This window comes from Phascolarctos cinereus, unplaced genomic scaffold, assembly GCF_003287225.1.
Source record: "Phascolarctos cinereus isolate Bilbo 61053 unplaced genomic scaffold, phaCin_HiC Scaffold_726;HRSCAF=1367, whole genome shotgun sequence".
Lineage (NCBI taxonomy): Eukaryota > Metazoa > Chordata > Mammalia > Diprotodontia > Phascolarctidae > Phascolarctos > Phascolarctos cinereus.
This window is the reverse complement of record NW_027556098.1, coordinates 416,456,746-416,481,203: the sequence shown is the minus strand read 5'-3', so window position 1 is coordinate 416,481,203 and position 24,458 is coordinate 416,456,746. Positions and strand designations below refer to the sequence as shown.

The 24,458-nt window shown below is 40.8% G+C and overlaps 1 pseudogene; it reads right to left on the bottom strand.

Moving 5' to 3' along the window:
• Positions 1 to 13,888: 13,888 nt before the first annotated feature.
• On the bottom strand, positions 13,889 to 22,804 carry LOC110220000 (cyclin-A2 pseudogene; annotated as a pseudogene).
• Between the last annotated feature and the right edge of the window lie 1,654 nt (positions 22,805 to 24,458).

The following is a 24,458-nucleotide window of genomic DNA, read 5'->3' as shown; positions in this document are numbered from 1 at the left end:
AGATGAGTCTTCCAGACTTCAGTCCTGGCACTCTACTCTGCCACATAGCTGCCCATACAATTGTATCATTGGAAAAGTACCTCCTCTTTTGATAGACATTGTTGTCATTATTGTTAAAACAAACTCAAATAGGGGGCAGCTAGGTGGCACAGTGGATAGAGGACCAGCCCTAAAGTCAGGAGGACCTGAGTTCAAATGTGGCTTCAGAACAAAACACTTGACACTTTCTAGCTGTGTGACCCTGGGCAAGTCATTTAACCCCAGTTGCCTAAAACAAAACAAAACAAAAAACATTCAAATAATTAATTGAGTATATGTTGCTTTAAAATGAATAATAGTAATTACTCTTTGGGAAAGTATCTCACACTTTGTAAATATCTGTGAATTTCTTTGGAGGTGTGGCAGATTTTTAGTTCCCTGGATCTTCACTTGAGGTCATAAAATCTTATCAACTGTGTGTGAGAAGTTGTTGAAAGAATGATGAGAAGTTCTAAAATGATGAAGTTGATTAATGAGAAACTAGAACCTCACAGCTGAAATAAAAGGGGCTCACAAGTTTCTTTTTTAACTAGAGATTTTGGCTGTGTAGTCTTACTTATGAAAATTGTGGAAGCACACCTGAATAGTATGTATTGAAGTTATGTTTTTAAGCCAACTTCACATCAACAGATCCCAGATTTAAAGATTTTATTTTTGCTTTAGGGGTTAACTTAAAGTTACTTTTAGGTACAGATATTTGTGAAGCCTCAAGGCTTACAATAGCCAGTGGTTTTCTGGGTTTTGAGTGCACTCTCATGTATGAAACTTAAGAATGTGATTATTTTCTTCATTTCTAGTAATTGATTTCTGCTTCAGGATGGATTTGAACTAGAAAGGATGAATGAGTTAAGACCTTGTATGTGTTCATTGTTAATGGTTATTGTAAGAACATGAGGAAAAACATCTCTTGGAACAGTAATTTGATATTGTTATGAGTTTCGATTTCAAGTATGATTGAATTGTCATAAAGCTAATAATCTACCATTCAAGGGAAATGTCATGTGCTGCTCCAAGGGAGTGTGATCTGAGAACTGTCTGTGCCTGGAAAAATTGAAAGGATTGCCATGTAAATAGGATGGAAGTGAGGAAAATTATTTTTTGTCCTGTATCATTTGGTTATTGGTAAAGTTTCTTCTTCTGTCAAAAACTCCACCTTTCAGGTTAGCTCAAATAGGGAAATCTCTCCCAGCTTGAACGGGCTAAGGAATGTGATCACATGGCAGCCACTTCCAAGGCCTGGGTTGGGCCTCTCTGTTTACCCTACAAACACAGAAGCCAGCCTGAGCTCATCCACACTACCAAGGGTGACTCATGTGTCCTCGATTTCCAGTCAGAGTTGGGAGTGACCTGTTCTACAAAGGGGAAACTAAGCCAGGGAGATCCTGAGTAGGGTAGTTTTTCTAGTGCAGATTACCAGAACAACTGAATCTCTTGACCAGGCCCCACCTCCCCCAGCTGACTCTAATCCCCCAGTAATGAAATAATAGAGAGGAGTTGAGAACTCTTAGCTGGCCTCCTCATTAAATGTCCACCAATCAAGGTTACCTTTCACTTGTCAGGGATGGTCTCAGCAATGTATTGTCAGAAGGAAGACACCTGAATTTAAAGGGAAGACACCTAGGATGCTCACTTGGCATCTTTGATCACCTAGAGAAATCAATGACTTCAATTTATTGATGATTGCTAGCCTTGATAATAAATTCATTAATCATACCTTGGACTTTGTCTTTAAGAATTTCATTCACCACAGTAGTATCCTCTTGGTTCAGTTTCCCCTTTGCACTGTTTCCTTTCTGAACAGGAAATTTGTCCACTTGGTTCATTCCAAGCTCCTTGTGAATAATGTGTAACTTCCTTGCATGACTGGCTATTCCACAGCAAAGGCGAAGTATGGTTCTTACCTGGAATCAAATAGCTAAGGAAGCTTTATCCTGTTATGCTTGTGTTGGGTCAATCTCTACTCTTGAAAGGATGGTCCTGATATCATTATTGCCTGTCTCTCCTTTTTCCTTTCATAGCAAATTTATATAACAAGAGAAGAGAAGGGGAGAAGAGGACAGGAAGGGAGGGGAGATAATTAGAAGCAATTAGAATTTCATCACTCCAAGTTCTTGTTCCTTTGCCTCAACTACCCATGTTTCTGAATGGACTCCTCCTACCCCCGAGTTCATTATTTACTTTAAAAATCTCAAAATTTTTCAGGGCAGTGTGGGCAGCAATATGGAGGGCTACAAATTACTTCTGGTCCTCATGATCTTTGGAAACTCTGTAAAATAGAAATGCACCAAGTGTAAAGAAATGTCAGCAGTCTCCATGTCTAGGACACCAAACGCTGCAAGGAAAATCTCAAGGAGCCAATATTTAACTTATTCTCATTTAGCTCCCCCTGTCCCATCACCCATCAGGCTCCTGACAGTAAGGGTGCCCAAGCCAACTCAACTCATGGGCTTGTAGAAGAATGTATCCCCACACCCTGACCTTTCTCCCTTTCTAGTGCCATGGAGATCCGAACTCCAAACTGCAGGAATTTGCTGTGGCCAAGATTGCCAGCATAGTACAAGCGTTATGTCCTGCAGAGAGGACGGGACAGTTTATGTGTGTAGGTTTGTCCCAGAGCACAACTCCACACCCTGACCCCCCACATCCTCCTGTCTTCACAGAGATCCAAGCTGCGAAAGACAGAAATTGGCCCAGGCTGTGATAACGGAAGGGTGGCCGTGTTCTGTACTGCTCTGCCAGAGAAAAGAGGGGAAGAGGGAGCAGGGCAGGACACCTTACAAAGGGGCAGTTTTGCTTCTCAGAAAGTTAACGGAAATGCAGGAGGGCAAAACCAATGGAACAGACAAAGAGCAACAGCAACAGAATAACAGCAGAGAGACCAGTAAGAAGCGCCTTTCTGAACTGTGCGAGAAGGTGGAAGACAAGTGGAGGTCATAGTGGTGATCTGGGCCTGGGCATTATGTAGTGAACTTTGGGCACACCTTCAGGTGAATCAAAGTTTTCATTGGACTAAATTACAAAATGAGAGGTTGAATAGCAGGGAGGAGGGGAGTATGAGATGGGGGTGGGGGGGAGTGTGATGTGCCCTGATCAAGTCAGGAGCTGGCAATGAGGGGAGAGGGATTCCTGTGGTTTCTCAAGAAGAAGGCTATACGGGGAATCGGAGGAGGAGGCGTGGTGGGTATTGGAACATCATGAGAAGAAGGAGGCCGTTGGGATAGCGGGAGGGGATGCTGCTGATGAATGTTCTGGGAGTGAAGAGGGATGTTCTGTGAAGAGAAGCTGGAGCTTTGTACCAGTTGTCTGTGGGGATTTCCTGGCTGATGAGGATCTTTGTGCTACTTCAGGATGGGGGCAGTTGGAGCTTCACCAGCATCTGGGAGAGGATGAGGGCATGAAGCCGGGGTGGGGGTGGGGGAGCCTTTGAGGCAGTTGGGTGAGAAAGGTGGAAAAGGGAAGGGAAAAAGCTCTGTAGCGGGCTGCATAGTCAGGGACATGGTAGGGGTCCTTTTGTGGGTCACTGTACTCTACCACCTGGAAGAAATGGTATATCTATGGAAGCAATGCACAGTGGGAAAGGGCCATGGAGGGAGCAAAATCTACAAGCAATGAAAGGAACTTCTTCCAGGAGAATGCCCATAATGGGTACATCACTACCTCTCCCAGCTTGGGGCATTTTGTCTGGATGTTCACCATGCATTTAATTGTTGCCCTTCTCATCTCAGCCTTGTGGCATTCCTGAATTCCTTCAAGTAGCGGCTAATATCCTGCCTTCTAAAGGAAATCTTCCCCAATGCCTTTCCTAGTGTTTTTCCTTTTGTTGATTATTCCCAATTCATCCTGTATATAACTTATTTATACATAGTTATTTGCATGTTATGTCCCCCATTAATTATGTTTGAGCTCCCTGAAAGCAGGGACATTTTTCCTTTCTTTGTATCCCCGGAGATTAGTACAGTGCCTGGCACCTGGTAGGTACTTAGGAGAAGCTTAGTGAGTGACTGGTGTGCAGCTCTCTGGCTCAAGCTGCCCTGGTGATCATTAATAAACACATGACTCCAAAGAATATAGGAGGGATCCCTGAGAGAGACAGTCAATTCCAGTTCATTACAATATTACCAGAATTTTAGAGAACTTGGTCCTAATACAAAGTTGAAACCTAGGAAGTAAGGTTAGAAGAATTAATCAACATAGGGCTATTAAAATGATTAGGATGCCAAAAATAAAAAAACTCAGAAGGGAAAAATGAATAAAAAATAACTAGAAGGCCTCAATGCACTATTTCTGAGAAACAATTATGAAGACAATAGAATTTCTTATAGGACCTAACAAGCCTGCATTTTTTTTGGGGCCTACTCAAATTTAAATTGATCAGACTTAGGGGGCAGCTAGGTGGCTCAGTGGATAGAACACCGGCCCAGATGTCAGGAGGACCTGAGTTCAAATCCAGCCTCAGACCAAACACTTGACACTTACTAGCTGTGTGACCCTGGGCAAGTCACTTAACCCCAATTGCCTTAAAAAACAACAACAACAAAAATTGGTCAGACTTGTAATACATCAAGTTTCAGCTTGATATGGGAGTGGGGTGGGGGGAGGAGTAGGAAACATCGTAACAAGCAGAGCTCTTCAGATGTGTCATGACTTGCCTTGAGATGAGGCTGTTTCCCTGTCGCTGAACATCTTCAGGTAGAGCCCAGGTCACTTTTTGGTGAAGTGATTGGGAAGATACTTTAGAGTATGAGTTGGACCAAATTGCTAAAAAGTTCCACTCCATTCTAAAGTTCTGTGAGTCTTTGATTGTAGGTCTTTGGAGAGAAATCAATGATCTTTGCATTAATGAAGTGGTTTGCACGAATACTTGTAGAAAGTTGACATGAAAAAAGTACATTCATCAAAAAAGAACATGAAGGAATGTTGAAGTTTTCCACCCAAATATCCTGTCAGTTGAAATCTGAGCCATCCTTCAAGATGCAACTTAATGTCTTCTTGCAGATTGTAATGGTTAGCCAGAATTAAAGACCCACTCCTAAAGAATTAACACAGCATTTTCCATCTCTCCTGTCTTACACACACTCTATTCTGTGTTCTGTTTATTGAGGGACAGGGCACTCTAACTAGACTGAAAGTTCCGTGATAAACTCTTAAGGCTGCATAGCGTCTTACCCAAAGTACACACTCAAAAAGTGCACACTCAATGAGAAGCAAATTCAGTTGCTGAAATTAGTTTATTTGGGGGGCAGCTAGGTGGTGCAGTGGATAGGAGCACTGGCCCTGAAGTCAGGAGGTCTGACCTGAGACCCATAACTCTCACTAGCTGTGTGACCCTGGGCAAGTCACTTAACCCCAATTGCCTCACCAAAAAAAAAAAAAGATGAAATTAGGTTTTTTTTTGAAAACACATAAACAGGAGGATCCGATGATACGAGATGATTGGGAATAATCCACTTAAGGTTTCAGTGTTTGAAACAGTTAAGAACTTGGGGGTGTTGACTCTCTTCTTCATCATGTAGGTGATCTTCAGCCTCTTCCCAAAAACCTACGAATGCAATGCCCCTGGCCAGTGAGCCTGGTAGAGATTTGAGAATTCTATGGAGGAAGGCTTAGGGAGACAAACAGCAGCAGCTGAAGACAGAGCTCACCTGGAAATGGTCATGGACCACCATTCGTTCCTAGCAATGCACTGGGGCGGGAGGCAGGAGAAAATAAAGGCATGCAGGCTCTGTGAATGGGATGCAACAAAATTTATAGATGAAGGAAATTTTGAGAACATTGTGAAACAGGACAATGGAAGACTTATAATCTAGATATATACCCACTCTGGGCACAAGTGCTTTCATTTAATAATGAAATGAATGGAAAGTCTGAGAGACATAGTTTCTGGACAATTAATAATCAATTTAACAACTGGGCTAGAAGATAGTAAATTGAGTTCAGTTGTTCTCTCAGAAACCAAAGACCCCCGATGGAGGTGACTTGGATGTTTAAATATCTTTGAAGAAGGGGTTGTCCCTGACAGGTGGAAATCAACTCTGATTGGTTAACAATTAATGAAAGAATGAATATTATAATGACAGGTAGGCCTATTCTAATTGAGGGGCTGGGAGCGTTGACTCTGATGGAAAAATCTCACCTCCACTCCTAGCACTCCCATCTGGAAATCTAGATAAAAGGATCTGTTCTCCACCCAGACCTACCTGAGTTGAACAATGGGCTGGAATTCACCTAGATTAGATTCTCTTTATGCTTTAATCAGAAATAAACTTTCTCGGGTGGGGTCCCACTCAAGAATGAGGAGAATGTCTCATTGTCAGCCCTGTCTTTCACAAGTACTAGGCTTTGAATGAGAAAATAAAGAAAGGATCTTTGGGTCTCATATATAAAATTAGTTATTAATATAATAAAAAATAATCATTGTTCTCAATAATAAAATAACCCAGGATCTGTCATAAAATAGTCATTATCTTCCCTTTTCACACAGCACAGCAGGAACGCATAGTTAGGTAAGTCCTGGTTCCTCCACATGATTCCTCTCAACTATGGGGTATGTATCTCCAGGGACCACTGGGGTACATCTCTCACATCCACTTCCCAATGTCCTTCAGAAGACAGCCTACCTGAGCTGAGGATTACTCACCAAGGACACAATAATAAGCCAGCTCCTCAGTAATGTCCCCCTCAAGCTGCCAGGCTTCTCCAGGTTTCATGCTCTTCAGATCCCCAGATAGAGAAAACATTAAGAATTGGCTGCCTCAGACTCCACTCTCATGTCCAATATGGAGAGAGGAAATGGGTGATCTGGTAGTCCTGAAGGCCAGGTCTACCTGTTTTTTGATCCACCCAGGAAGTATGTCTATTTCTAGGACAGATTGGATACAGGGAGCAGGAGTCATTTTCTGTGCCCAACTTACTTCTCTCCAGGGGCTGCCACTGCTGAATGCTACCAGTTAATCTAAGGCTTTCAAGTGTGATCCTGATGTCAGGCTGAAGTGCACCTTCCTGGTCCTAATGCAGCATATCCTAACCAGCTCTGGAGGACTCAAATTGAACTGTGGTGAATTGATTATTGCAATCTCTTTCTCCCAATCATAGCATGGATTTGCTGTACTACCAACCCCAAGTTCTGTTTATATGCATTAACTCAGTATTTCACAAACTGAGAGAATCAGAGATCCTCATAGAATACTATCTTCCTAGCCAAGAGTCATTACCCTGTTATGTGTTCTTGTGCCATCACAAATATCTCCACATATTCTGAGTGCATGGTGAGTGATCCATAGTCAGAAGAGATAATCAGTAATAAAAGTACGATATTGAATACTGTGGACCAAGTGATTCATATTTGTGGGACAAATTGACTTACCATTTTGAGAAAAGGAAGAGGTTTAGAGTTCGTGTAGATAGGGGAAACTCTAAGCTCTCTGCTTGTATAATTCCCTAAAGAAAAGGTTAAGTCTGCCCTTCAGAGGACAGTAGGTACGTAGGGCAAGGAGCTCTGGTAATTGCAGCTTGAGGCATTTGTCATGTGTTTCCACGGACTGAGAGAAGACATTGGCTGTGTGGCACAGTATGTAGAGAGCCATAAGCAGAGTCAAGAAGACCTGGTTATGAATCAAGCTATGTTCTTATCATCATCATCATCAATATGTTAAAGATGAAGAATTCTTTTCAATCTAATACCTCGTCCACTGAGAATGTTGAATCCCATCTCTTTCCCCCAATGCTATCTTGACATTTTGGGACAATGTCTCTGGAGCCCTGCACTACCTACACTTCTTTTAGAGATATATATCAAAATTTCCAAATGTAGGATCAGTTTCAAGGTCTGTTTCTTACCTATGAATTTGTTGAACATTTCTTTCATCCTAGTGATGGGACATTCTTCCAACACTGATATAACAGCCTTTGTCCTTTGATATAGCACTGACTCATTCCTAGAGAGCGTATAAAATCAGTTACTATGTGTGATCAGTGCAGGTTCTACGCCCAACATGGGGAAGAAGGGTTCAATATAACTCCCAAGATAGACAATGGCATACTTCTAAGATCCTCTATTATTATATCTACTCTTTAGTGGACATAAATGCACTCCACCCCTCCTATCCATCCTATTCCCCACTACATCTGAGCTGTGCCCCAAATCCCAAATTAACTTCCCCAAAGTTCCCTAGCGTCCTTATGAGGATGTTATCTTAGCTAGGGCCCAGTTTTTTCAACAATTTTAATTCAGTCTAATGAGATATGCTGGAATTCACGGGCTTTGCCAATATTTATAGAACCCTGTGAAATGGATTGAAGTGAATAAAGTGACTTAATCCAACAAGCAAAACTTTCCCCTTTTTCTCTCCTGAGATGCTCCTCAGAGGAAGAAGTTGGGAAGTGTCTGTGTCATGCTATGACCATCAGGGTTTCTGCAAGACAGAAAGCTCAGAGCCTTTAAATCCCAAGAGATGATTGACCTTTTACACATTGTGCTGATTGTTCAAAGCCCAGAACCCCTGGCTCTGGGTGGTTTTCCCCAGTTCTCACCAGCAGCAGTTCAATATTGGTTTTGCGGCTTTATTCTGGTAGGTCTTCCATGATTTCTCAAGGGCTTTGGCTATACTGGGATTCGTTGTTGTTCAGTTGTTTCAATCGTGTCTGACTCGTTATGATCCCCATTTGGGGTTTTCCTAGCAAAGATACTAAAGTGGTTTGTCATTTCCTTCTCCAGTTCATTTTACAGAGGGAGAAACTAAAGCAAACAGCATTAAAGTGACTTGTCCAGGGTCACACATGTAGTAAGTGTCTGAAGTCAGATTTGAATTTAGTCCTTCCTGACTTCAGGTCCAGAGCTCTAGCCACTGCACCACCTAGCTGCTTGTGTGTATGTGTGTGTGGGCAATTCTTTGTGACCTCTTTCTTGGGGTTTTCTTGGCAAAGATACTGGAATGACTTGACATTTCCTTCCCAGAAAATTTTACAGATGAGGAAACTGAGGCAAACTGGGTTAAGTGACTTGCCCAGGATCACAGAGCTAGTAAGTGTCTGAGCCCAGATTTGAACTCAGGAAGATGAATCTTTACGACTTCCGACCTGGTACTTTCTCTACTGTGCCACCTACTTGCTGGGATCGTCTCTTGTTGGCCTCCATTTGCTGGGTCATCTCCCCTTTCTGTCTTGTCCAGCCTTTCCAGGTTTCAAAATAAGATGGCCAGAAGGGTGGTGTAATCAAAAAGCACAACAGACCGGGCAGTACGTTCACTTTAGGTTCAGATCTTGAGACGCAATGACACGAAATCAATACAAACTTAACAAGTAGTTGGGTTTATTTGATAATGCTTCAGGTGACAGAGAAATAGGAATTAAAATAATGTACATAGGCATACGATCCAGTGAATGATAATTAAAATAGAACAAAGAAAGAATAGATACAACACCAACTAGGCAAGCTCCAACACCTGACAGCGACCAGGGAGACTTCAGGAGATAGTCATCAGGGTCCTGGTTGGGAAAGTAACCGAGTGGGCATCCCCATCTCTGAAGAGAAGACCTCCCAAAGTCCCTTTCCTAAATGGATCTTTTGATATCTATGTTAACCGTGGGAAAACAACCTGAGAACAAAGGTGGAACTTGGCCAAAGCTCCAGATGCCTATTTTTTATGTACATGTCCAAGGATGGGCCAGATCCTTGAGCACATACATATTTTCCTTGAGATAAGAGTTGTTCTACCTTGGTAACATTGTTTGTTTGTTCTTTGGTGTTCTGTTCCCTTGCTGCTCCCAGTCACAAATACTAACTTTAAATTACATTCCTTATGTCAGGTCATGAGGCGGTCATGTGAGGGGCTGGGGAGGGTCTCCTCAGTTTCCCTTACAGATAGTGATACCATTAATAGAAAAAAATGAACCTATAAGGAGGGTTGGGTTTTTGGAAGGATATTGTCCTTTTGGACTATAAAGGGTGATAGACAAAGGGCTATGAAACCATGCATACCCTTTGACCATTACCATATATGTATGCCAGAGATAAAAAAAAAAAAGAAAACCTTTATGTACAAAAATATTTATAGCAGCTCTTATAAGGGTGGCAAAAAATTGGAAATTGAGGGGATGCTCCTCAGTTGGGAAATGGATGAACAAATTGGTATATGGTTGTGATGGAATACTGTTGTGCTATATGAAATGAGCAGGATGCTTTCACAAAAACCTGGACTTAGATGAACAGATGCAAAGTGAAATGAATAGAACCAGAACACTGTATACAGTAACGGCAATATTGTAAGATGATCAACCATGAATGACTTAGCTATTCTCAGCAATACAGTGATCCAAGACAACTCTGAAGGACTTCTGATAAAAAATTCTATCCATCCCCAGACAAAGAACTGGTGTCTGAATGCAGATTGAAGCAGACTTTTTTTACCTTCTTTATTTTTCTTGAATACAGATAGAAGTATACTCTTTAACTCTTTTGAATTTTTCTTGTTTTTTTTTGTCAATGTTTTCTTGTACAACATGACTAATAATGGAAATATGCTTTACATGACTACACACTGTATCAAATTGCTTGCCTTCTCAGTGACGGGGGTGGGGAGCAAGGGAGTGAGAGAGAGAATTTTGAACTCAAAAATTTAAAACATATTAAAAATTGTTTTTACATGGAATTGGGGAAAATAAAATATTAAATAATTTTAAAAAAGAAATGACGAGTGGAATGCTCTTAGAAAAATCTGTAAAAACTTACATGAACTGATACAAAGTGAAATGAGCAGAACCAGGAAAACATTGTACACAGTAACGAGAATATTGTATGATGATCAATTGAATGATTTAGCTACTCCCAGCAATACAGTGATCCAAGATAATTCCAAAGGTCTTATGATGAAAAATGCTGTCCATCTCCAGAGAAAGAACTGATGGAATAGGGATGCAGATCAAAGAATACTTTTTCTTTGCTTTCTTGTTGTTGGCTTTTTGGTTTATGTTTTCTTTCACAACATAACCAATGTGGAAATGTTTTGCATAAGTACACATGTATAACCTATTGTTTGCCTTCTCAATGAGGGGGGGAGAGAAAGAATTTGGAACTCAAAACTTTAAGAAAAATGAATATTAAAGATTGTTTTGCATATAGTTGGGGGAAAATAAAATATTACATCCCTTAAAAAACAGGAAAATCTCCAGTTCTCTTTTTATTGATAGCATAGTATATTTAACATTGAATTAGCATGTTTTGTTTAACATTATATTTAAGAAACAATGAAACTTATGAAGCACTACATCATGGAGGATTACAACCTCAAATATACCATTGAATGTTTAATAACTGGCTTCCAGAAGCAATTGCAGTGGCTTCTGGAGCTCTCAGCCCACAGATGGTAAGGGGTTTAGACAAGTGGTCAGAAGAAGATTACAGAGGTCCCTTTGCTGGCACTGGGTGCAAGACTAGGTTGTGTTGTCCATACTTATATCCTGATTGCAGTCCTGGGTCACAGTTCTAGAGCGAGGAGGGGCACTAACACACCAGAGCCTGGGGCTGCAGGAGGGCAGGGACCCTGGTCACAGTTCTTCTTAATGATGCATGTCACTCATGGAAGATGCATTATTAATATCATGGATGACTTGGAGTTTCCTCCTTTCCAGTTGGGTTTTGTGAATGTCACTAAGCCTGCAAAGAGAAAGCTTATGTGTGGCCTGAGAATGGAGGCTTACGATCTGTCTGAACCAGCCTGGGAAACACTCTGCTGCCCATCAGCAGCTTCCTTGGGGTCTTCCATGCATAATGAAGAAAAAAGGCTACATGTGGTTTCTGTTTTAAAATCTCATTCTATGGTACTGAGCTGTTTTAGTGGTGTGGGCAGCAGGTGAGATACAGACACAGTACTGATCAGTGGCACACACACATGATCCACCAGTACTGACTAACAGAAAAGGCCAAAGATTTATTCCAGTAACACCATTCCCTACCCAAACACTGAACGAGTGCTTCTGAGCTCAGGCGCTGATGATCTCCTGAGCCATGTGAATCTTAGGGAAACAGACATGAGTCAACAAAGACAAAATTAACCAACTGGGAAAAGAGGTTCAAAACCTTAAGGAGTCAAATAACTCCTTGAAAACCAGAATTGGGCAAGAGGAATCATATGATGTTAAAAAGCTATGAAATAATAAAACCAGGAAAAAAATCTGAAAAATCTCATTAGAAAAACAACTGATTGGGGCAGCTAGGTGTTACAGTGGATAGAGTACCAGCCCTGGAGTCAGGAGGACCCAAGTTCAAATCCGGCCTCAGACACATAACACTTACTAGCTGTGTGACCCTGGGCAAGTCACTTAACCCATTGCCTAGCCAAAAAGAAAAAAGAAAAACAACTGATCTGGAGAACAGATCAAGGAGAGGCAATATAAGAATTGTCAGACTACCTGAAAGTTATGATCAAAAAAAGAAATCTGGATACAATATTGCAAGAAATTAAATTGTTAAAGTAGAAATAGAAAAAAAAAATCTACCAGTCACCACCTGAAAGCAATCCCAGGAGGAAACTTTACAGGAATGTCATAACCAAGTTTCCCAATTTAAGGTGAAAATATTGCAAGCAACAAGAAAAAAAAATTTTAACTGCAGAAGTAGTCAGGATTTCACAAGACCTAGTAGCTTCTACTCTAAAAGACTGTAGGCTTTGGAATGTTATGTTTCAAAGAGCAATAGAGCTGGGGTTGGGTCCAAGCATAACTTACCCAGCAAAGTTGAGCGTCATTTTGAATGGAAAAAAAAATGGACATTTGACGAACTGAAAGACTTTTAGGTATTTGTAACAAAAAGACCAGAACTTAGTGGAAAATTAAATATAAAAGATCTAGAAGAAATATAAGGAAAACATTAAAGATTAATTATAAGGCACTCATTAAACTGTGTACTTATTGTATAGCTGAAAATGTCATCAGTATTCTTAAAACTGTCATCATTACAAAAGTGGTTTGAAAGTTGGGGGCTGAGTTGTGTATGATTGGGTGATTCTAAAAAACAAAATTGGGTAGGAAAAGGTAAAAAGGAGCAATTATATTATAAAAATGAGGTGTGAAAGGAAAAACTAATACAGAGAAAGCAGGTAGGAGTGAAGGGTTAGTAATGTTGGAACCTTACTCTCATCTAGATAGAAGAAATAACATACATCTGGAAGGGTATAGAAGTCTTCTGAACATGTAGGGAGGTGAGAAAACTGGGGGACAGGCTGGAGGAGGGACTTTTAGAGGAGTATGTAGATTGGGATTTGGAAGGGGATGGGGGGGACTCTTGGAGGGCTAGGTGAAGTGGGGAGAGAAGATAAGGTAATGGATAGAATAAAAAGAGGCTGAGAAAGAAAATAGCAAGAAAAATAAGATGGAGGGAAATTCACAAATAGCAATTATAACTTTGAATATGAATAGGATGTTTATAGCAGCTCTCTTTGTGGTGGCAAAGAATTGGAAATTGCAGGTGTTGCCATAAACTGGGGAATGGCTGAACAAGTAGTATATTATTGTGATGGAATACTACTGTGCAATAAGAAAATATAAACTCAGTGATCTTAGAAAGGCATGGAAAGTCTTACACGAATGATGAATATTGAAGTGAGCAGAACCAAGAGACATTGTATATAGTAATAGCAATACTGTTTTAATAATGACTTTGAGTGACTTAGTCATTTTGGTTATTATAAATATGCTTTTATTACAGTATATATAAATGTAATATAAATATAGTATATATAAATATATATAAATACTTTTATAAATTAAAAATAAAGTACATATGTAGAAAGATGCTATCTGCATCCAGAAAAAGAACTGATAAATACATGTATAGAATAATTTTACATATATACTTGTACCTATTTGTGTCTAATGGTAGCCACGGGTGAGGGAGGATTAAGAGAAGTAAAAAAAAGGAAAACAGACATGAGAGAAAGAGAGGAAGAGCAGCCAACATTCTAAACTTTTTTATCCTGGAAAACCCTCTACTGGGTTCTCTTACACCATACTGTTATTTTCAAACATTCCAGTGAGTTGAGCCAGGTTCTGATCTCAGTTTTCACTTGTTAGCCAGAGTCAACCGTAGAGCTCACCAAATGAATCCTTCTCCTAAGGAGTGGGCTTGGTTAATACACACAATGCATAAACAAAACCACTTATGTCTGCAGCTAAACACACAGGACAGTTGCACATACAAAAAAATTACATTTAAAATCATAAAAAAAATTTAGAAGGTACTTTATAATCTGTAATCGATCACAGCTTGCGCTTTGTGAAGTGATTCTTTGTGAAGACACCTGGGACCATAATAAAATCAGTACAACAAGGCTTCTTTGCCGGTAAAGCTCTGTGTCTCTCCCTCACTATAAGTTTAGTGTCTCTGGCGGGTTGATGAGGGATACATCCTGGTACTTTGCCGTCTTGTATTTTTCTTGTATAGACTGCAAGGCTTGCTGTGATGCTGTAAGGAAGGTCTGGTGGAGGTCCATTAGACATGGCTTAAGACTTTCCAAGGTGTATCCCGTTTTTTGGATTAAAGACTCTGGCCAGCTTTTCCCAGTGACTGTGTAGAGTGCTAGATGAAAGGCAGCTCCCGCGATAATTGATGGTAAATATTTCAGGTATGGGTCGGCATCAGTTAAACTCAAGTCTCCCAGAAACATCGCCAAACTCTCCACTTTAGAATTGGCCTGCTGCTGATGTAGGAAATACTGAGTGAGAAACTGGTTGATCGTTGGTGCTGCCAGGTCAAAATCAAGCACTCTCAGTAACAGCTGCTCCATGCTTAACACCTCCTTCCGAGTGTACACGTTATCTGTGAGGCACAGAAGCTCAGCTACTGGTGGTGGGTGGCGTTCCTCAAACTTGGAGGCGAGGCGCAGGGCAGCAATCCCGACCAGCTGAAGCTGCCCCTGGAGCGCTGACGAGGAGAGGAATCGATTGGTGTAGTCCACAGCCAAGTGCACGGTCTCGTTCTGGAGCTTGTATTCCTCCCCCGCCATCACCAGCCAGTCCACCAAAGTAGCCCGCATGCTCTTGGTTATGTCTGGCTGCTTCTCCATGTAACCCGCTTTAGGCTTATACTGAACCTCCTTTTCCCTAAGGGACCGATAGATGTCTTCGTGGTAGTCAGGGACCTCATTGATATTTCGTGACTTTTCTTCTGGTTCCAGTAGCACAGGCATGTCCATAGTAAGGGAGGCTTCAAAACTACCATCCTTGGATAATCAGGGCTCACCAAAGGTTGTCTTGTCTCTGACAGCGAAACAGCTGAATTGAAACGCAGCAGCACATTGTCCTCAGACTGCTTTTCTATAGGAACGGGAAGTTTCTTTCCATTCTCCTCAACTGGTTCGTGAGGGCGAATTGTGAAGGCAGCCTGCTTACTGGTGGTATTCCAGGGTGGGACATTACCCTGCTTATCCCCGGGAGAAGCAACAAGGCCCAAACTCTCCGGCTTCTGGGCTTCCAGGCCGGGGCTGAGGCCGGGGCTGGGGCCGGGGGTCCACACCAAGTCCAGCCCCTTGTAAGTCGCGGTGGGCTTGGCGCGGGCGCTGCCCTCGTCTGGCCGGACCTCCTCCTCCTCCTTCGGGCAGGCGGCCCGGAACCACCTGGGTAGCTTCAGCCACGCCGCCTTGATCACCGTGCGCCGCAGCATGGCGCGGGCTCTGGATCCCACGGGCATAGCTGCCCTTGTAAACCGCCTACTTTCCTCTACAACTTCGTTCCTTCAGCAGCTATGATGTGTGGACGTCCAGTCCCCCAAAGAAAATGTGAGCTGATTATCCGCCCTTTTATAGGAAGTACCCCACCCCTTTATTTACACCTAGAAAAGGCGTGAATTCCTTGATTTGAATTCTCTTGGCTTTTGTGCTCTCGCCCGAGGCCAATTAACACTTCCAGTCTGCAGCAACCCCGAGGCCCTCCAAGTCTACTTGAGCATTCAGTTTAGAGAACAGGGGTACTAGACCTGCTTGAAATAAGATTCTATCCTTTTCCTCTTTTGGTTTACACCATCTTGGGTAGAAGATTAGACTTGGATTCAGGAATTAGTGATTTTTCCCTGTTGTCACCTTTGTGATCTTGGAGAATCATTCACCTCCTCTGAGTCTCAACCTCTTTTATGTGTAAACTAGGTTAAACTACTAATATTGCTTTATTTACGTTCACTAATATTGCATTTTTACTGTGGTAGTCGGGTCCATGTCTATTGAGTCTTTTTCCAGGGGAAAGCAAAGAGGTCCTGGGAATCTGGGTGGACTGGGATATTGGAAAAGGCTGAACAAAGATTTAGTACTGCAAAGCAAGTTGCATTCCAGGGACTGGAAGAGACAAGAGTAGCAGGATTAGGCACCACCCAGTTGGAGGATTATCATAGGAGTTAATGGAGCAAAAACATCATTTGGGGAAATCCATTTTCCATCAGGTCCCAGGTTTTTTTTTTCCTTAATAGGCAATGTAAGAGTATTGTAGGAAGACTTACGTGGAATAATAATAATAATACCTTGATCTCTGAAAGAGTTAATGAGGTTCAATACCTTCTATGGCTTCTTTAGGTAATAGGTATTGGGGCTGAAAGGGTGGAGACCCTTCTTTAGTTTCCACAGTACAGCAGATTTTAATAGTCCTACATTGGTAGAAGATGCAGCCCACAGACATTCAGGGATGTTAGAGGGAACAGAGCATGAGGAGACATGAGTTCCCCTTACTTCTCAATGAGATGTGGCAGGGCACTATTGGGAAGTGGGTAGAAGGCAGAGTCTCTTCATTGGGGGAGGGGGGTAGATCTCAGGCACAATTCTGAAAGCTAGTTTGTGTTCCTATTAGCATTCTCTTCTGTTTCAAGGGAAAGGTGAGAACACACTGATCTCTAACTAAAGAATGTTCATAGGATAGGGTCCCCCAGACTTACAGAACTTCTTAGAAATGCCTTCTTATCCTGAACTGCCTTGCCAGTGAAATGATACAACAGGTGCCAAGCACAATGCTAATCTCTGGGGATACAAAGAAGGACAAAGTAAGACAGTCCCCGATTTTAGGGAACTCAACTCTAATAACATTCAAATAACTATGCATTAACTAGTTACACATGGGAAACAATCAACAAGGGAAGGCATTTAGGAAGACATTAGGAAAAGTTTCCTTTGAAATATGAGATATTAGCTATGACTTAAAGGAATTGAGGAAAGCCAGAGGCTGAGATGAGAAGGGAGACAATTCTGCACATGGGGAACATCCAAAGAAATTGCCCAAAGTTGGGAGAGGTACTGGTGTGTTAAAGAGACAGTGTCATTGGATCACAAAGCAAGTGGTGAAGTTTAAGGTAGAAGAAGACTGGAAAGGTAGAGGGTCCAAGTTTTCACCCAACAGATGATTTTTTATTTGATTCTGGAGACAATAAGGATAATAAGATAATAAGGAACCACTGGCATTTATTGAAAATGACCTGATCTTTAGTCAGATCATTTTGTAAGATGGATGGAGTATGGATTGGAGCAAGAAGAGACAGGCAGGAAGACCAAGCAGCACACTATTGCAATAGTCCAAGTGGGAAGTGATTAGAACCTTCACCAGTGTTGGGGCAGTGTCAGAGGAAAATAGGGAGCATATACAAGAGATGTTTAGAAGGTAAAATTGACAGGTAAGGTAAACTCTGGCAGTGGATTGTATATGCAGGTTGAGAGAGAATGAGGAGTCAAGGATGACATTCTGAGAACAAGGGAGAAAAGCAGTTTGGTGGTACCCATGAGACTAACAGGGAAATTTGATGCATAGTAAATTTGTTTTTCCAGCCCCTCATCTGTATTCTGTGTATGTCCATGCTTTTTTAAAAATATGGCTCCTCTAAGTTACACATTATGTTTTTATTTCTGTATCTAATCTGTCCCTCTTTTCCATTTTATTGTACTGTTTAATCCATTCACATTTAAGGTTATGAGAGTTGGCTTTCTATTTTCCTTCATTTATCTCTAATTTTTGAAGTTGTTTTTTTCTGTTTTTTGTTACAAACACAACCAATAGAAAGGGAGAAAATGAAGATAAGTAACAGAGTGGAGATTAATACTGCTGGTCAATATTCGGGGCGGGGGAATGGGATGGGTTGAAATTACTTGTGCACATAGAGAGATTGCTTTCCAATTATTTTACCTAAATTTTTTTTAAGGTGGCCCTATTCCCACTAATTCTCTTCCCCTCGTCCCTTCACAATCCTTCCTATTGATTTCTCATCTCCCTTTAGAGTCTTAGTTCTTTTTTCTTTCCTGCTTTTATTTGATTATGTAACTCTTCTCTTATTTTTCTCTTCTATTAAGTAGTCAAGTAAAATTCCTCTTCTCCTCTTCCACTTTGCCTGCTCATTAATTTTTATGTTTTAACTTTTGGCACCCCTTTCCAGAGGGGTCTCCCTGACTCTCTTCACTATCCATCCTCCTTTTTTGTTTGCTCTAGACCATCATTCTCTGGTTCACTTTTCTAGTGCCCCTCTGTTCTCTGTACGCTACTTGGAATTGAAACTTCTGAGGAGCTCATTGTGGTTGCTCTCTTCTGAGAAGTGCCTTCCATTGCTCTGTAAATTTTGCCCCCTCCATGGCCTTTCTCCATTGTGCTTCATTTCCATAAATATATTAATTCCTCCAGGTGATCAACTGGACAGTGACCCACAAAAGGACCCCCATCATGTCCCTGATTATGCAGCTAACTACTGACCTTTTACCTCCCCTTGGTCACCTTCCTTACCCAACTGCCTCAAAGACTGACTTCATGGCCTTACCCTCTCCTAGATGGTCACTCCCAGAAGTTCCAACCACCCACATCCTGATGTAGTATAAATGTTGCCAAATCTCCATAGACAGTGGCTAGCACAAGGCTTCTCTTTATTCCTAGGAGACTTCATCAGTGCATTCTCTCTCACCTCCAAAACAAAGTTTCCTCCTTCTCCTCATTTTTCCAATCCTTACCCTGCCTCCTCCCTGATTCCCCTATATGCTTTCCTCTTTTTCAGAAAGCACAGCAGTCCCTTTCCCCTCACTGTCAGTTCTCCACTTGATTAGGGCACATCACACACACCCTTCCATCTTCATCCTCCCTTCTACCCTGCTATTCAAATTCCCATTTGGTAATTTAGTACAACAAAAACTTTGATTCACCTGAAGGTGGTGTGCCAGGAGGTTCATTATATAATGCCCCAGACCCAGATCTCCCTTATTACCTCCACTTGTGTTTCACCTTCACTCCTGTCTCCTTGTGTACATTTAGGGAGAAAAAAAGATTCTTCTTGGTCTCTCTGTGCTGTTGTTGTTGCTTTCCTTACCTGTTGCCTTGGTTTTACCCAACCTGCATTTCTGTTATATTAACTTTTTGAGGAGCAAATATTCTCTTTGAGTCTAGTTTTCTTTCTTAAAGTGTTTCAAATGTCTTTTTTTATTATTGAACATCCATGTTTTTTCATTTATGTTTAAACTAAAATTTGTAGGGTAGTACCACTTGGGCTGCAACTCCATCACCATTGCTCTTTGGAACACATTATTCCATTTCCTCCACCATTTTTCTGGTGGGTACTGAATAGTTTTATGTTATCCAAATTTTCTTTTCATTGTATTTATAATTCTTTCTCCAGGTTGCTTGCAGAATTTGTTGTTTCTCAATAGAATTGTACATTTTAGCCAGGATATTTCTTAGTGTTATGTTTTTTTTTTTTTGGAGGTGATCTGTGGATTCTTTTAATTGACACCTTGTTTCCTGTCTTCAGGAGTTCTTAGGAGTTTTTTGTAGTAATTCTTATACTATCATGTTCAGGTTATTTGACTTATTAGATTCTTCTAGGATATCTATAATCCTTAAGTTGTCTCTACATATCCTGTCTTTGAGATCAATGTTTTACTTGTATGAACAGCATGTTTTCTTTTCATGTTATTGCCTTTTGTATATCTTCTCTAGGTTGGTCTGTACTTGTGTGCATTTGTATTCCCAAATAGGTGTCTTCTCTTGATTTTTTTTTTAGTGAGACTTGCCACCATGGATTCAAGTTGTTTTTTTATTCTCTTAATTCTTTCTATTCTATAAGCCATAGATTCTGCTCTCCCAATTCTGACTTCTCTTTTGAATCACACAGGAACAATGTATCTGGATTACATGCTCTCCTCAAACTCCACAGGGTCCTCTGCCCCCAGTGAGGCAGAGGTTGAATTGTTTTCTTTACTTTTGTAGTATTTATTTAGAGATTCTTGAACTGGTTTAACAGATCCACAGGCCATATTTCCTAGTGGTATTAAATTCTTCTTTATTAGTTTATCTGCTCATTTTCAAGGTCTTTAAATTTTGCTCCTCCTGAGATTACTGACAATGTTATTCTTTTGCTTTTATTTTCCGCTGTTATTCACTTTATGACTCCCTCCTTGACAGAAGTTTCCTGGAAGGCTGGACTTTAAGTATCTGAGGCGCCCCCTATTTTAAATTATTTATGGTTCACCAGTCTAGGTTTCTGTTCCTAACCAACTTTTTTTGGGGAAATAATTGTTCCCAGATGAATGCTGTACTCTTTTATTCAGGCTTCATGAAGTGCCATAAATACCCCTACATAAGGTATCCTGCCCTGTTTACTCTTTTCTCTGGCAAAGTAGTACAGAACATTGCCACCCTATTGGTATCACAGCCTGGGCTAAGTTCTTTCATTTGCAATTCGGATCTCCGTAAAAATGGGAGGAAGTGGGGGGTCAGGATGTGGAGCTAGGCCCTACAACAACTGAGACACATAACTTGCCATATCCTCTCTGTTCATCTGCTCTCTGCGGCATATGACACTAATAGTGTGCAGGCAATCTTGGACACAGCAAATTCCTGCATTTGGAGTTTAGATCTACATAGCACCAGAAAGAGGGAAAAGGGTGGGTGGGGGGTGACTGCATTTTGTTGCAAGCCCATGAGTTGAGTTGGCTTATGCATCCTTACTGTCAGGAGCATGGTGGGTGATGGGAGAGAGGGTGCTGAGAATGAGTTAAACATTAGCTCCTGGAGATTTTGTCTTCTTTGAGTTCTTAGTGTCCTAGACATAGAGGTTGCTGATGTTTCTTTTTCCCTGCTGCATAATTTCTTTTTTTAGAAAGGTTTGAGAGGTCATGAGGATCAGAGATCATTTGTAGTTCTCTATGTTGCTGGCTATGTGACCTGAGAAATGTTGAGATTTTCAAAGTAAATATTATTGTGAACTTGGGGGTGAAGGGGAGTCCATTCAGAAACATGGGTTAAAGTTTAGGTAAGGGAGCAAGAACTTGGGGAAGCAGGAGTGCGATATCTCCAATTACCTTATGGCAGGAGACCAAGTTGGAAACTTCCCTCTTCTCTCAGGAGATATGTAGGACACTGAAGCTTTCTCCTCTCCATTCCCTCCTGAGGCTTGGGATGAGGCAGGATAATGTTAGAGATAAGATAGCAGTCCTGCAGGGCACAGACCCTCCTTTATTCTTTCTCCTGGCATCTGGAGATCAGACAGGAGACACTCAGGGTTTGATGGTATTGCACCCACATCTCTACCTCTCAATCCTAATAGAAGATAGGGACCAGGCAAGAGACTCATGAAGATGAGATAGAAGATGAGGTGATGCCAGGATGAAATTGAATAAGGATCCATAAGGTTTTCTGGGAGAGGTGAAGTGAGTAAAGATTTTGCCCTGGGTAAAGTTGCAGGACAAACTTGGGCCATGCTGAGGCTAGAGTGGCTATTGATTCTGGTAACTGTAGGGTTCAGAGGTGGCCAGTATGCTCTAACAGTGTGTGGGAAATGAATGTGTTCTAGGGAGAAGACGGTTTTTAGAAAGTGGCAATGAAAGGCTTTGCTCAAGTAGACTTTGACTGAGAAGCTGCAAGTGGAGTTTTGATGCTACTTCTATAATCATCAAAAGAGGAAAATGGTAGAAGTGGACCAAAAGTCTTTGAAAAACTCGACATTGCCTATAGGATGTGTGGGATAGAACCCCAGACATGATCCGTGGGTCATGGGGCTAGTGTCATTGGCTGTCAGACCTAAAGCTTTAGGAAGATCAGTTTTTTCAGCTGAAGGGAGGGGTAAAGGAGGGACTCAAGTGGATAGATGACACGGAGAAAACCTAGCAAGTTATTGCAGTAGTCTAGGTGCTAGATGATGAAGGCCAACACCAGAATGTCTAGGACACCAAGAGGACAACATCAGAGGAGAAAAGGGGCTCACTGTGACTTTTCTCTCTTTCTGACTATTGGCTCCTAGAATGGTCATTTTAAGGAGTGGGCCCAGACCAACTGTATCTTCTCCCACTTGCACTCTTGACTGTCCACTAGACTTTCTGTACCTTTATTGTGGAACAGCCAATCATTCAAGAAAGTTCCACATTGTGTACAGGGCATCATAACTAGGCTTAGAATTAACCAGGTGGGAAATTTTTCTGTTCAGAAAGGAAAGAACACAATGGGAAAACTCACTCAAGAAGACACTACCATCACAATTGTGTGGTCATCATCTCAATTTTCCCAGGCACAGATAGCCACTTGTGGGAGTTCTCAGATCACACTCTCTTAGAGCACCACGTGGCATTTCCCTTCAATGGTGGATTATTAGCTTAATGATAATTCAGGTAATCATACCTGAAATAAAAACTCAGAACAGTACCTAGTTAAAGTTCCAAGAGATGTTTTTCCTCATGTTCTTGCAATAAGCGTTAACAATGAGCACACATCCTTTCTAGTTTTACTCTATCCAGGAGCAGAAATCAGTCATTAGAAATGAAGAAAATAATCACATTTTGAAGTTTCATTCACATACATTGAATACATGAGAGTTCACTCAAAACCCAGAAAACTAGTGGCTACTGGAAGTCTTGAGGCTTGACAAAAATCCATATCTAAAGGTATTTTTGTATGTTAACTCCTAAAGCAAAAATAATATCTTTAAATCTGGGATCTGTTGATGCAAAGTTGGCTTAAAAATATAACTTCAATACATACTATTCCAGGTTCACTTCCATAATTTTCATAAGCAATGACCACACAATCAAAATTATTATTTAAAAGAGAAACTTATAAGCCTTTTTTACTTCAGCTGTGAGAAGTCTTGGTTTCTCATTAGACTACTTCATTATTTTAGACGTTCACATCATTCTTTCAATAACTTCTCACATTGAGTTCATAAGATTTTATGACTTTGCCAAGGCTCAAGATCCAGGGGACTGATAATCTGCCAAGTCTGCCCACCTCAAATTTCACAGATATTTGTAAAATCTAGGGTACTTTCCCAAACAATAAGTAATTATTATTATTCATTTTAAAGCAAAATATACCCAATTAAATACTTGAAGGTTTGTTATAACCACAATGACAACTGTCTTGATCAAAAAGGGAGGCAGTCTTCCAATAAAACAACTGTATGGGCAGCTATACTTGTAAGGCACAGTGGATGGAGTACCAGGCCTGAAGTCAGCAAGACTCCCTGGTTGAAATCTGGCCTCAGATACTTATTAGCTGTGTGACCTTGGGCAAGTCACTTAACTCTCTTTCTCTCAGTTTCTCTTCTGTAAAATAAGCTAGAGAAGAAAATGGCAAAAACACTTCAGTATCTTTGCTAAGAAAACTCCAGAGTCATGAAGTCAGACATGACTGAAACAACTGAATAACAACTGGGTTCCATTTTTCACATTAATAGTATTTCTTATGCAATTATTTCCCAAAAGTCACAATATAAGAAAAATTAAAAGCCTATCAATAACATAAACAATGTTATGGATTTTAAAAACTTAACATAAGACACTGCCAGCCAAATAACATCAACTGAGTTGAATGCATTTCCAAATCCTTTGCTATAGAAAAATCACTTCAGCCGTCCATCAATTTGGCATTCTATAGAATTTGCATTCTGAAGACAGTACAGAGTAATTACACTTTTAATTCTTATTCATGCAGTTTCTAAGCATATTTCTTTAATGCCAGATATCAAGTGTATTTAGTATTGAGGTATGATCTACCTATAGAAGGACAACTATCACAATTATCCTAATGGAACCCATCTCACTTTATATGAAACTACATACTCTAGAATCAGGACAAATTCAATCGAATCAAATCTGGATTTGTAATCACAAAAGATATCATTCAACAATTTCAGTTTTCCCAAGGTTCATTAGCTGTCAGAACCTCAAATTATGTAGCCTACTTCTTTCAGTTATCTCAGTTCCCAAATTTTATGGTGGTAGTCTCACAGTCTCATTTCCTTCTTTTGAGACCCATGAGACTTTCTCAAAATGTGGAAATTATCTCACAGCCTTCTTAAAATATTTCTCCATTTACTGGAGATATGGGAAAATCGGAACACTAATGGATTGTTGGTAGAGCTGTGAACTGATTCAACCATTCTGGAGAGCAATTTGGAACTATGCCCAAAGGGTTATAAAACTATGTATATCCTT